The following is a 13,011-nucleotide window of genomic DNA, read 5'->3' on the forward strand; positions in this document are numbered from 1 at the left end:
TTGCAAGGATAAGTTCCTGGGCTAGTGGTTCTGTTGTGTGGTATGTGGTTGTTGGTGAGTATTTGCTTCAGGTTGCGGGGCTGTCTGTAAGCAAGGACTGGCCTGTCTCCCAAGACTTGTGAGAGTGTTGGGTCATCCTTTAGGATAGGTTGTAGATCCTTAATAATGCTGTCATAAATATAAAGGGAAGGGTAAACCCCTTTGAAATCCCTCCTGGCCAGGGGAAAGCTCCTCTCACCTGTAAAGGGTTAAGAAGCTGGCACCTGACCAAAATGACCAATGAGGAGACAAGATACTTTCAAAAGCTGGGAAGAGGGAGAGAAACAAAGGGTCTGTGTCTGTCTGTATGCTGCTCTTGCCAGAGACAGAACAGGAATGGAGTCTTAGAACTTTTAGTAAGTAATCTAGCTAGGTATGTGTTAGATTATGATTCCTTTAAATGGCTGAGAAAAGCATTGTGCTGAGTAGAATAACTATTTCTGTCTGTGCATCTTTTTTGTAACTTAAGGTTTTGCCTAGAGGGGTTCTCTATGTTTTTGAATCTAATTACCCTGTAAGATATCTACCATCCTGATTTTACAGGGGGGATTTCTTTATTTCTATTTACTTCTATTTTTTATTAAAAGTCTTCTTGTAAAAACTGAATGCTTTTTCATTGTTCTCGGATCCAAGGGTTTGGGTCTGTGGTCACCTATGCAAATTGGTGAGGCTTTTTATCCAACATTTCCCAGGAAAGGGGGGGTGCAAGTGTTGGGAGGATTGTTCATTGTTCTTAAGATCCAAGGGTCTGGGTCTGTAGTCACCTAGGCAAATTGGTGAGGCTTTTTACCAAACCTTGTCCAGGAAGTGGGGTGCAAGGTTTTGGGAAGTATTTTGGGGGGAAAGACGCGTCCAAACAGCTCTTCCCCAGTAACCAGTATTAGTTTGGTGGTGGTAGCGGCCATTCATTCCAAGGATAACGGGTGTAATATTTTGTACCTTGGGGAAGTTTTGACCTAAGCTGGTAAAGATAAGCTTAGGGGGTTTTTTCATGCAGGTCCCCACATCTGTACCCTAGAGTTCAGAGTGGGGGAGGAACCTTGACATGGTGGCACAGTGGTGGGATTAACCTGAAATCATCTGAGATCCAGTTGAGATTTTTTGAACTAGAAATACAGATTTTAAAAAGGAATTTTTTTTTTTCTTTGGAAAGAAAGTCCAGAAAGCAGCTTTGAAACTGAAAGCAGCTTGGTTTCTCTCTGCTTTGTGGCCAAGCAGAGACAAAAGGGGATTATCTTGTGAATTGCAGGTTTTCTTTGCCTGGAGGCAGGGTACTTAACTCCTGCAGGGAAATTCACAGTCTTCCAACCCAGAGGTTTTTTTTTCTCTTTTCTTCCTAAAAGTAAATAGGGGGTGTGTGTTCTACCCATTTGCTTTTTCTTTGGGCTGGGTAAGCAGGTTTCCAAGTAGTTGGAGGTTTTTTGCTTTAATTTGGGCCCAGAGCAGAGACAAGGGAATTGTCTTTTTCTGTAGGCTGACAATCACTATCAGAGAATAGGTATTCTATTCCAGCACAGCAAAATTTTACAGCCAAGTTTTGTTTGTTTATTTCTAAACCTCGGGTGTAAAGTTAGTAAAAACAGAGAGGTTAGAATGGCAAAATCCGCGGCTCGACTACAGCTCGAATTAGCCAAATTTCAGGCTGAGGAAAGACAAAGGGAACATGAAAGACAGATAGAACTCATGCAGCTGAAGAAGGAACAAGAAAGGGAGGCAGAACAACACCAAGAGGCTGCCCACAAGAGGGAAATGGAAGCAAGGGACAAAGAAATGGAAGCAAGGGCCAAAGAACTGGAGGAGAAGGAAAAAGAGAGGAAGCATGTGGAGGAGGTGGAGAAGATAAAGGCCCAGCAGAATATACCAACAAACCCTAGCAATCCTTCTCCAGGTACCACTTCCCATCCCAGAAAGTTCCCCACCTACAAGGCAGGTGATGATACTGAGGCCTTCTTAGAGAACTTCGAAAGGGCCTGCCTTGGGTACAACATCTCTACTGACCAATACATGGTAGAGCTGAGGCGGCAGCTGAAATGCCTAAAGAACACATGAACAAGTATGAACTGTTTAAATCCAAGGCGAGAGTCAGAATGGGGATAACACCCGAGCAGTCTCGTCGGAGGTTCAGAGCCCTAAGGTGGAAACCAGACATGTCATTTACCCGACATGCCTACCACATTGTAAAACATTGGGATGCCTGGATATCAGGAGCAAGTGTTGACTCTCCAGTAAATTTGCCCTTCCTAATGCAAATGGAACAATTCTTAGAGGGTGTTCCTGAGGAAATAGAAAGATACATCCTAGATGGGAAACCCAAAACTGTAATTGAGGCAGGAGAGATTGGAGCCAGATGGGTGGAGGTGGCAGAGAAGAAGAAAACTGGTCGCAGTTGGAGCGGAGACCAGAAGGGACCACCCCAGACCACACCCTATTACCGGGGGCCGCCCAAAGCCCCACCTACCTCCCAAAGAACCCTCCAGACCCCTTATCGTCCCACCACCCCGTTCTCCAGCAGCCCTCCTCGCCCCAGTGACCCGTCAGCTGGACGATGTTTTAAATGTAACGAGCTGGGGCATGTAAAGGCCAACTGCCCCAAGAACCCCAACAGATTACAGTTCATTGCACCGGAATCACACCAGAGGTCCACAGGCCCAGATACCTCCCAGATACCCTTGGAGCGGAGGGAAACTGTGAGTGTGGGCGGGAAGAAGGTCACCGCATGGAGGGACACCGGAGCACAAGTGTCAGCTATCCATGCTTCCTTAGTGGACCCCAATTTAATCAACCCAGAGATCCAAGTGACGATTCAACCCTTCAAGTCCAACTCTTTCAATTTGCCTACAGCCAAGTTGCCTGTCCAGTACAAGGGCTGGTCAGGAATGTGGACTTTTGCAGTCTATGATGATTATCCCATCCCCATGCTGTTGGGGGAAGACTTGGCCAATCATGTGAAGCAGGCCAAGAGGGTGGGAATGGTCACCCGCAGCCAGGCTAAACAAGCCGTGAGGCCTAGCTCTGTTCCGGAAACTTCTATCAGGACCCAGTCAGAGGTGATGGACCTGGACCCCAGGCCAATGTCTGCAACAGCAGTAGTGGATCCAGTCCCAGAGACCCAGACGGAACCAGTCCCAGAACCGGAACCAGCCGAACAACCAACACCAGACCCCTTGTCAGCACTGAATCCAGTACTTGCAACCTCAACACCAGAGGGCCCCACCGAACCTGAACTGGCAGCAGCCGATAACCCGACCCAAGAGGCTCAGCCGGAGCCTGAATCCCAACATAGTGCACCAGCGGAGAGCGGTTCACAGTCAACAGAAACAGCTCCATCCCCTATATCGCTTCCAGAGGGACCAAGCCTAGGTCCACAATCCCATGAGGAACTGATGTCTCCAGCATCAAGGGAACAGTTCCAGACCGAACAGGAAGCAGATGAAAGCCTCCAGAGAGCTTGGACGGCGGCACGGAGCAACCCACCGCCTCTCAGCTCTTCTAATCGATCCAGGTTTGTTGTAGAAAGAGGACTTTTATACAAGGAAACTCTTTCTGGTGGACACCAGGAAGACTGGCATCCTCAGAGACAGTTGGTAGTTCCAACTAAATACCGGGCCAAGCTCTTGAGCTTAGCCCATGATCACCCTAGTGGCCATGCTGGGGTGAACAGGACCAAAGACCGTTTGGGGGGGTCATTCCACTGGGAGGGAATGGGCAAGGATGTTTCTACCTATGTCCAGTCTTGTGAGGTGTGCCAAAGAGTGGGAAAACCCCAAGACCAGGTCAAAGCCCCTCTCCAGCCACTCCCCATCATTGAAGTTCCATTTCAGCGAGTAGCTGTGGATATTCTGGGTCCTTTTCCAAAAAAGACACCCAGAGGAAAGCAGTACATACTGACTTTCATGGATTTTGCCACCCGATGGCCGGAAGCAGTAGCTCTAAGCAACACCAGGGCTAAAAGTGTGTGCCAGGCACTAGCAGACATTTTTGCCAGGGTAGGTTGGCCCTCCGACATCCTCACCGATGCAGGGACTAATTTCCTGGCAGGAACTATGAAAAACCTTTGGGAAGCTCATGGGGTAAATCACTTGGTTGCCACTCCTTACCATCATCAAACAAATGGCATGGTGGAGAAGTTTAATGGAACTTTGGGGGCCATGATACGTAAATTCGTAAATGAGCACTCCAATGATTGGGACCTAGTGTTGCAGCAGTTGCTCTTTGCCTACAGAGCTGTACCACATCCCAGTTTAGGGTTTTCCCCATTTGAACTTGTATATGGCCGTGAGGTTAAGGGGCCATTGCAGTTGGTGAAGCAGCAATGGGAGGGATTTACACCTTCTCCAGGAACTAACATTCTGGACTTTGTAACCAACCTACAGAACACCCTCCGAACCTCTTTAGCCCTTGCTAGAGAAAACTTACAGGATGCTCAAAAAGAGCAAAAAGCCTGGTATGATAAACATGCCAGAGAGCGTTCCTTCAAAGTAGGAGACCAGGTCATGGTCTTAAAGGCGCTCCAGGCCCATAAAATGGAAGCATCGTGGGAAGGGCCATTCACGGTCCAGGAGCGCCTGGGAGCTGTTAATTATCTCATAGCATTCCCCACCTCCAACCGAAAGCCTAAGGTGTACCATATTAATTCTCTAAAGCCCTTTTATTCCAGAGAATTAAAGGTTTGTCAGTTTACAGCCCAGGGAGGAGGCGACGCTGAGTGGCCTGAAGGTGTTTACTACGAAGGGAAATGTGCTGGTGGTGTGGAAGAGGTGAACCTCTCCATGACCCTTGGGCGTATGCAGCGACAGCAGATCCAGGAGCTGTGCACTAGCTACGCGCCAACGTTCTCAGCCACCCCAGGACTGACTGAACGGGCATACCACTCCATTGACACAGGTAATGCTCACCCAATTAGGGTCCAACCTTACCGGGTGTCTCCTCAAGCTAAAACTGCTATAGAACGGGAGATCCAGGATATGTTACAGATGGGGGTAATCCGCCCCTCTGAAAGTGCATGGGCATCTCCAGTGGTTCTAGTTCCCAAACCAGATGGGGAAATACGTTTTTGCGTGGACTACCGTAAGCTAAATGCTGTAACTCGCCCAGACAACTATCCAATGCCACGCACAGATGAACTATTAGAGAAACTGGGACGGGCCCAGTTCATCTCTACCTTGGACTTAACCAAGGGGTACTGGCAGGTACCGCTAGATGAATCTGCCAAGGAAAGGTCAGCCTTCATCACACATCTCGGGCTGTATGAATTTAATGTACTCCCTTTCGGGCTGCGAAATGCACCCGCCACTTTCCAAAGACTTGTAGATGGTCTCCTAGCGGGATTAGGAGAATATGCAGTCGCCTACCTTGACGACGTGGCCATATTTTCGGATTCCTGGGCAGACCACCTGGAACATCTACAAAAAGTCCTTGAGCGCATAAGGGAGGCAGGACTAACTGTTAAGGCTAAGAAGTGTCAAATAGGCCTAAACAGAGTGACTTACCTTGGACACCAGGTGGGTCAAGGAACTATCAGCCCCCTACAGGCCAAAGTGGATGCTATCCAAAAGTGGCCTGTCCCAAAGTCAAAGAAACAGGTTCAATCCTTCTTAGGCTTGGCCGGTTATTACAGACGATTTGTACCGCACTACAGCCAAATCGCTGCCCCACTGACAGACCTAACCAAAAAGAAACAGCCAAATGCTGTTCAATGGACCGGAAAGTGTCAGAAGGCCTTTAACAAGCTTAAAGCGACACTCATGTCTGACCCTGTACTAAGGGCCCCAGACTTTGACAAACCGTTCCTAGTAACCACAGATGCATCCGAGTGTGGTGTGGGAGCAGTTTTAATGCAGAAAGGACCTGATCAAGAATTCCACCCTGTAGTGTTTCTCAGCAAAAAACTGTCTGAGAGGGAAAGCAACTGGTCAGTCACTGAAAAAGAATGTTATGCCATTGTCTACGCTCTGGAAAAGCTACGCCCATATGTTTGGGGACGGCGTTTCCACCTGCAAACCGACCATGCTGCACTAAAGTGGCTTCACACCGTCAAAGAAACTAACAAAAAACTTCTTCGGTGGAGTTTAGCTCTCCAAGATTTTGATTTCGACATCCAACACATCTCAGGAGCTTCTAACAAAGTGGCTGATGCACTCTCCCGTGAAAGTTTCCCAGAATCAACTGGTTAAAATCGTCCTTGAGATGTGGAAAATATTGTTAGTCTTTATGTACTTGGTAGTATATTTAGAGATGCATGTGTCTTATTAACTCTGTTTTCCTAGAGCTCCAGGAAGAAATCCCAGCCAGTGTTTCACCCTAGCTGAGATTTGGGGGGCGTGTCATAAATATAAAGGGAAGGGTAAACCCCTTTGAAATCCCTCCTGGCCAGGGGAAAGCTCCTCTCACCTGTAAAGGGTTAAGAAGCTGGCACCTGACCAAAATGACCAATGAGGAGACAAGATACTTTCAAAAGCTGGGAAGAGGGAGAGAAACAAAGGGTCTGTGTCTGTCTGTATGCTGCTCTTGCCAGAGACAGAACAGGAATGGAGTCTTAGAACTTTTAGTAAGTAATCTAGCTAGGTATGTGTTAGATTATGATTCCTTTAAATGGCTGAGAAAAGCATTGTGCTGAGTAGAATAACTATTTCTGTCTGTGCATCTTTTTTGTAACTTAAGGTTTTGCCTAGAGGGGTTCTCTATGTTTTTGAATCTAATTACCCTGTAAGATATCTACCATCCTGATTTTACAGGGGGGATTTCTTTATTTCTATTTACTTCTATTTTTTTATTAAAAGTCTTCTTGTAAAAACTGAATGCTTTTTCATTGTTCTCAGATCCAAGGGTTTGGGTCTGTGGTCACCTATGCAAATTGGTGAGGCTTTTTATCCAACATTTCCCAGGAAAGGGGGGGTGCAAGTGTTGGGAGGATTGTTCATTGTTCTTAAGATCCAAGGGTCTGGGTCTGTAGTCACCTAGGCAAATTGGTGAGGCTTTTTACCAAACCTTGTCCAGGAAGTGGGGTGCAAGGTTTTGGGAAGTATTTTGGGGGGAAAGACGCGTCCAAACAGCTCTTCCCCAGTAACCAGTATTAGTTTGGTGGTGGTAGCGGCCATTCCAAGGATAATGGGTGTAATATTTTGTACCTTGGGGAAGTTTTGACCTAAGCTGGTAAAGATAAGCTTAGGGGGTTTTTTCATGCAGGTCCCCACATCTGTACCCTAGAGTTCAGAGTGGGGGAGGAACCTTGACAAATGTGTTGGAGGGGTTTTAGTTGGGGGCTGAAGGTGACCGCTAGTGGCGTTCTGTTATTTTCTTTGTTAGGCCTGTCCTGTAGTAGGTAACTTCTGGGAACTCTTCTGGCTCTATCAATCTGTTTCTTTACTTCTGCAGGTGGGTATTGTAGTTGTAAGAAAGCTTGACAGAGATCTTGTAGGTGTTTGTCTCTGTCTGAGGGGTTGGAGCAAATGCGGTTGTATCGCAGAGCTTGGCTGTAGACGATGGATCGTGTGGTGTGGTCAGGGTGAAAGCTGGAGGCATGCAGGTAGGAATAGCGGTCAGTAGGTTTCCGGTATAGGGTGGTGTTTATGTGGCCATTGTTTATTAGCACTGTAGTGTCCAGGAAGTGGATCTCTTGTGTGGACTGGACCAGGCTGAGGTTGGTGGTGGGATGGAAATTGTTGAAATCATGGTGGAATTCCTCAAGGGCTTCTTTTCCATGGGTCCAGATGATGAAGATGTCATCAATATAGCGCAAGTAGAGTAGGGGCTTTAGGGGACGAGAGCTGAGGAAGCGTTGTTCTAAATCAGCCATAAAAATGTTGGCATACTGTGGGGCCATGCGGGTACCCATAGCAGTGCCGCTGATCTGAAGGTATACATTGTCCCCAAATGTGAAATAGTTATGGGTAAGGACAAAGTCACAAAGTTCAGCCACCAGGTTAGCCGTGACATTATCGGGGATAGTGTTCTTGACGGCTTGTAGTCCATCTTTGTGTGGAATGTTGGTGTAGAGGGCTTCTACATCCATAGTACCCAGGATGGTGTTATCAGGAAGATGCTGCAGTTTCCACGGTATACATCTGATGAAGTGAGCTGTAGCTCATGAAAGCTCATGCTCAAATAAATTGGTTAGTCTCTAAGGTGCCACAAGTACTCCTTTTCTTTTTGCGAATACAGACTAACACGGCTGTTCCTCTGAAACCTGTCACTAGTTTAATTCACTCAGTAGAATCTTTATGAAACTTTGTATGAAATGTGTGATTATGAGAGAGATGTCAGGTTATAACAAAAGAGAGTATTTAACTCCAGTGAACAGAATACAGGAAACAACTTACCCATCCATATTTCAAGCTTCTTGAAGCAGAAGAGAAAACAATCCTATCAGTTAATAAAGAACAAATCCAAAAGTAGGAACAATCCTGTCAACAAACAGCACATTACTGTACCTAAACCAAGAACTCTGCCATTGCAGGGCCATGGGGAGGGGCTGTATTGAGAAGAAAATAAGAAGAGACTGAATAGACTCAGTCTTTGCTTATGACTTACCACTAAGTGGAGGGAATCAATCCAGCGCACATTTGGCCAGTCAGGGTCCCTCTAAGATCCCCGAGAGCAATCAGCCTGACATCAGGCCATAATTGGCATTTTGGGCATTAGCCTATCATGCCATCAGGAGTCCTTCCCAGGTATAGTCCTAGCAGGACTGTCCCTGTTGATTACAATGGGACCTCAGAGGCTGGTCCAAAGTAATTTATGGCTCACACAATTGTATTAATGGCATGGATATTAAAAGTATCAACTTCTAGACAAGAAAATATTTAACTGGCTTGAAATTAGGAGGTACCTATTTTTCAATCAGTACAGTTACTTAATGGAAATCTGAAATCATTCCAAGAGAGAGACAATGGAAATGTAATAAATAACTATGTATTTTTTAAAAGGAGAAAAATTAAATGATCTATAGAAGGCATGGAGTAGTACACAGATTTTCTGTGAGACACTGGATTTTGATCAATTTTTAACACTGTATTCCTTTGAAGGAAAACACAATAAGAAAATATTTCGCTTATAGATGATTTTCATTGCAGCCACCAAATGTTAATCATACTGAAAAGTAAATCATTATAATTCTATTACGCTTTTCATGATACATTCCAGGTACAGTTTGCAAGCCAGTAGGGAATGCAAAGTAATAAATCTCATACCTAGAATGGAGTAGTTTCCAATGAAGCTTTAAAAAACAAAGACAAAACAAAAAGCAGATAATCTCTTCAAATTCTCCCATGCTGCCAAGTAAAACACCAGAAAATGTTTGCATTGTCCTGTTGAAACTCTCTCCAAAATATTCAGCATGACAAAAATTAATAATGGTTTCTGTTTTATTCTTATGGGGCTCACATGCTGCCCCATTGAAATCAAATGTGAAACTCAGACGGAATTCAGTGAGGGTAGGATTGGGCCCTTGTCAAGGCTTGGTCAAGCAATGTTAACATAAAGAAGGTCTAAATTCACTGTTGATATTATTCACAATGAATAGGCCCACCAGATCAAGCTCTCTCATACTGAATTCTTGTAGCATCTTATATGCTTAGTGTGTGTTAAAAGATATGCCAGTGCTGCAGCTGTAATTAAGGTTTGTTGAGTTACTATTTCCATTATGAAGCCCACTTTTCAGGGTTTAATAAGTCTGCAGCTCCAAATCAGATCAGGTTGAAACTTGACATCCAAGTTATCAATACGGAGATACAATTTGTGCTCATCTGTTTATCAAAAATATAGTTTATATCCACTCAGCTGTTGCTGAATTACAGAGGTCTAAAAAACATGGGTGTATTTTTTTTTCAGATGGTCTTTCAGCAGTTTAGAACTTAAACATACACTCAGGACGTAATTCAACTCTAATTTAGGTAAGTCTGGGCAACTCTCAGTGAAGTTAACAGGAGAGCCTCCTGTGTTTTGCTTGGACTAATTTAGCCCTACGTGCTCCTTATTTATTGGCAGGAATTCCTTTACATGGAATGCATCCTTTGTGGCACTTTGCCATTTTAAGCAATTTTTGCATGTTTGCTTCAAACACTCACCTGCTAATTCTTAGAGTAAGTAGAATCCAGCAGAATGAGTCATAGCATAGGCAGAGGTTAAGAGTTTGATCCTTCTAGCATTGTAGTCAATGCCCTTTAATTCTGTGATATCCTTTTTGAGATGGGAATGACCAGAGCCATACAGGGTGTAACATTGCTCTATATAATAACATTATGATATTTTTATGTTAAACTCAAAGTTAAGGGAGACAGAATTATATTATAGTCCAAGAAAAGGAGATGACTGACTAGTACTGGAACTGACAGTTCTGCAGCTGAGTGGAAGTGCTGTATATTCATGCACAAATAATGTATATTGTATGTGTAATTTATACATAAGTTCTTGCATATCTTTCTCCTCTATGAACACTGAGTATTCCAATAAAGATTTCAGAGGGCCACCTGCATGCTGGAGTCTGATTATAAATGACTAGCCAACCATCTTGATTTATCATATCAACCACAGCTGTCTTGATCTTAGCCTCACAGCCATTCTTTATTCTTAGTATGGAAACAGGAGTTATCTCCATCCTGGGGAAGAAATTGTACAACAAATAATTAAAATGAAACACGTGGGGGTGGGGGAAATTTCTTCTTTTTTCTACCAGAAACCAGCTGTATAGAATGTAAAAACAAAAGGAAAATATATCTAATATTTCTCTCTCTCTCTATGTGTGTGTGTGTGTGTGTGTGTGTGTGTGTGTGTGTGTATGTATATACACACACACACACACACACACACATATACAAATACACACACACTCTTTTATATAAAAGTGTGTGTGTGTGTGTGTGTATATATATATAGAGAGAGAAATATTCAATGTGTATTTAATATATATTTGGCACCCATTGAATTTAATAGGGGTGTGTGTGTATACATGTCCTTGACACTTAAGTCAAAGGTGTGTGAATTTCAGTGGGATTTAGGTACTTAACTCCCTTAGGCTCCTTTGAAAATCCCAGCATTTGCTGAAAGAGCATAGATATGGCCAGATCCTCAGATGGTGAAAGCTGATGTAGCTCTATTGATTTCAATGTTACAATACAGATTTAGACCAGCTGAGAATCTGGCCCTGGTAGTTTTCACCTTTTTAAGAGCTCAAAGTGTTTTTGCTTCAGCACAGAGACAGGTGAAGAGTAGAACTCCTCTCCTCACGAACAATCAAAATGAATTTCTTCCTCAGTCATGACAGTGATACCCTCAAAACACCTGACAGTGATTCACTTCTTCCTCTGTTAACCCAGGCATTCACTGAGTCCTATCTTGTTTCAATGGAGTCTTTGTGAGACAAAAGGTAGGTAGTAACAATCTAAATGGAGTGACAGGATGTCCTGATAAAACATCCAGGTGTTGCTTTCTGAACAGTTTTATGTACACAGTATTTCAGCAAACAGCAGCTCCAGAACCCCACCTTTGTAGTGGTCAACAGCATAAATGCAACTGAAGACGACTGCACTGAAACTATTGGCTATAAATCGGATGTGTATGTCCCAGTGTGTACAAGGGTATGCCTGGTGTGCCTGACACACATACTTATGAGACTTCAGCAAACCAACCAGAAGAATTACTCTGTATTTGTCAACAAGAAGACAAGCCTACTGTGCATGGTGATCTTCGTTGTACTAGAGCTCTGACAACACATTAGTTGGAATGTAGTTTCACGTGTCCCAGTGGGGAAGGAATAAACAACATAAATATTGCCCCCACAATCCTTTCAGGACCTTGTGTACGCTGGGGAAATTGACTGTCGGACCTATTCCACTATAATTTAGCTATTCTGGAATAGTTTTCCCATATGGACACCTATTCTGAAATAAAAGTGATTTGATTCTGGAATGTTTACTCTGTTGTGTGAATAGAGTAATTATTCTGGAATGTAGTCACATGTATTCCAGAACAGAGTGTCCACAGAGGGAGCTATTCTGGTCAATTTCCCCCCCTAGCAAGTTAATCTGGAAATCATGGACACACTCAGTCTCACAGGGTTTTTCAAATGCATGTAATTTGAAAAACGCAACCAACTGATTTGTGAAGCATCTCCAGAAAAAAGGAGATGCAACTCTTACAGTATTACTTTCATGGAGACAAAACTCCCCTCTCAAGGCTGCCAGCACTCCTGGAATACAAGTCTGGTCGGGATGGTGAGTGAGATTTAGCCTCTTCTTCAACTATGCAATGAAATACAGAAGAACATTTAACAGTGTATTTCTTTTCTGTATTTAGATCAGTAGTAGCAGTAGATTTTGCACTATTAAGGTCAAGAGGAATTTTGCCTTTTACTTCAATACAAGCAGGACTGGGTCCCTGAAATCTTATGCCAAGAAAAACCTGGTCAAACCACTTAAAATATTTTAAATATTTTAAACAAATCAAATGAGAAATGGACCTTTTACTACCTATTCTGTAGACGCATATCTGGCAGAGAACAAGGGAGCCAATGATTGTCTACATAACACCAACATGGATCTAGTTATCAATCATAATTGGTAACACAATTTATAGGGCATGATACTGCTCTTACACTCATGAGAACTAGAGTGTCTTTGTTGAAGTCAATGCAGTTACAATAGTGAGAGAGTAGAAAATCAGACCCAGGGATTTTATTTCGCTTGACACTGAGATAGCATTTATTGGCAATGCCTATGAAGGCTAACAATGTTAAAGCACAACAAAATGAGAAGGTGAGCCCATTTAAGTTGATAAAATATCTCAGATGTGTTATGTAATGTTCAATATAGATTTTGATTCAACTTGACCTTTAAAGGAATTATCTGTTCCAGCCAGCTGCCAAATATACCTGCTCAATAATGTGTCCAAATTCATTAACCATTTTGTTTTAATAATATTTCATTTTAAAATTAAATTTTATCCACACATTAGCTTCATATTTCTTATGCAAATATT

General features: G+C 43.5%; 1 long non-coding RNA gene across 1 annotated transcript in view; it reads right to left on the reverse strand.

Moving 5' to 3' along the window:
* LOC142069479 (uncharacterized) overlaps positions 1-8,422 on the reverse strand; it is a 40,345-nt gene extending 31,923 nt beyond the window's left edge. The window contains exon 1 of the long non-coding RNA XR_012665325.1: positions 8,358-8,422. This is a non-coding gene — a long non-coding RNA (uncharacterized LOC142069479). The remainder of the gene's footprint in view (positions 1-8,357) is intronic.
* Positions 8,423-13,011: the final 4,589 nt, after the last annotated feature.

This window comes from Caretta caretta, chromosome 17, assembly GCF_965140235.1.
Source record: "Caretta caretta isolate rCarCar2 chromosome 17, rCarCar1.hap1, whole genome shotgun sequence".
Classification (NCBI taxonomy): domain Eukaryota; kingdom Metazoa; phylum Chordata; order Testudines; family Cheloniidae; genus Caretta; species Caretta caretta.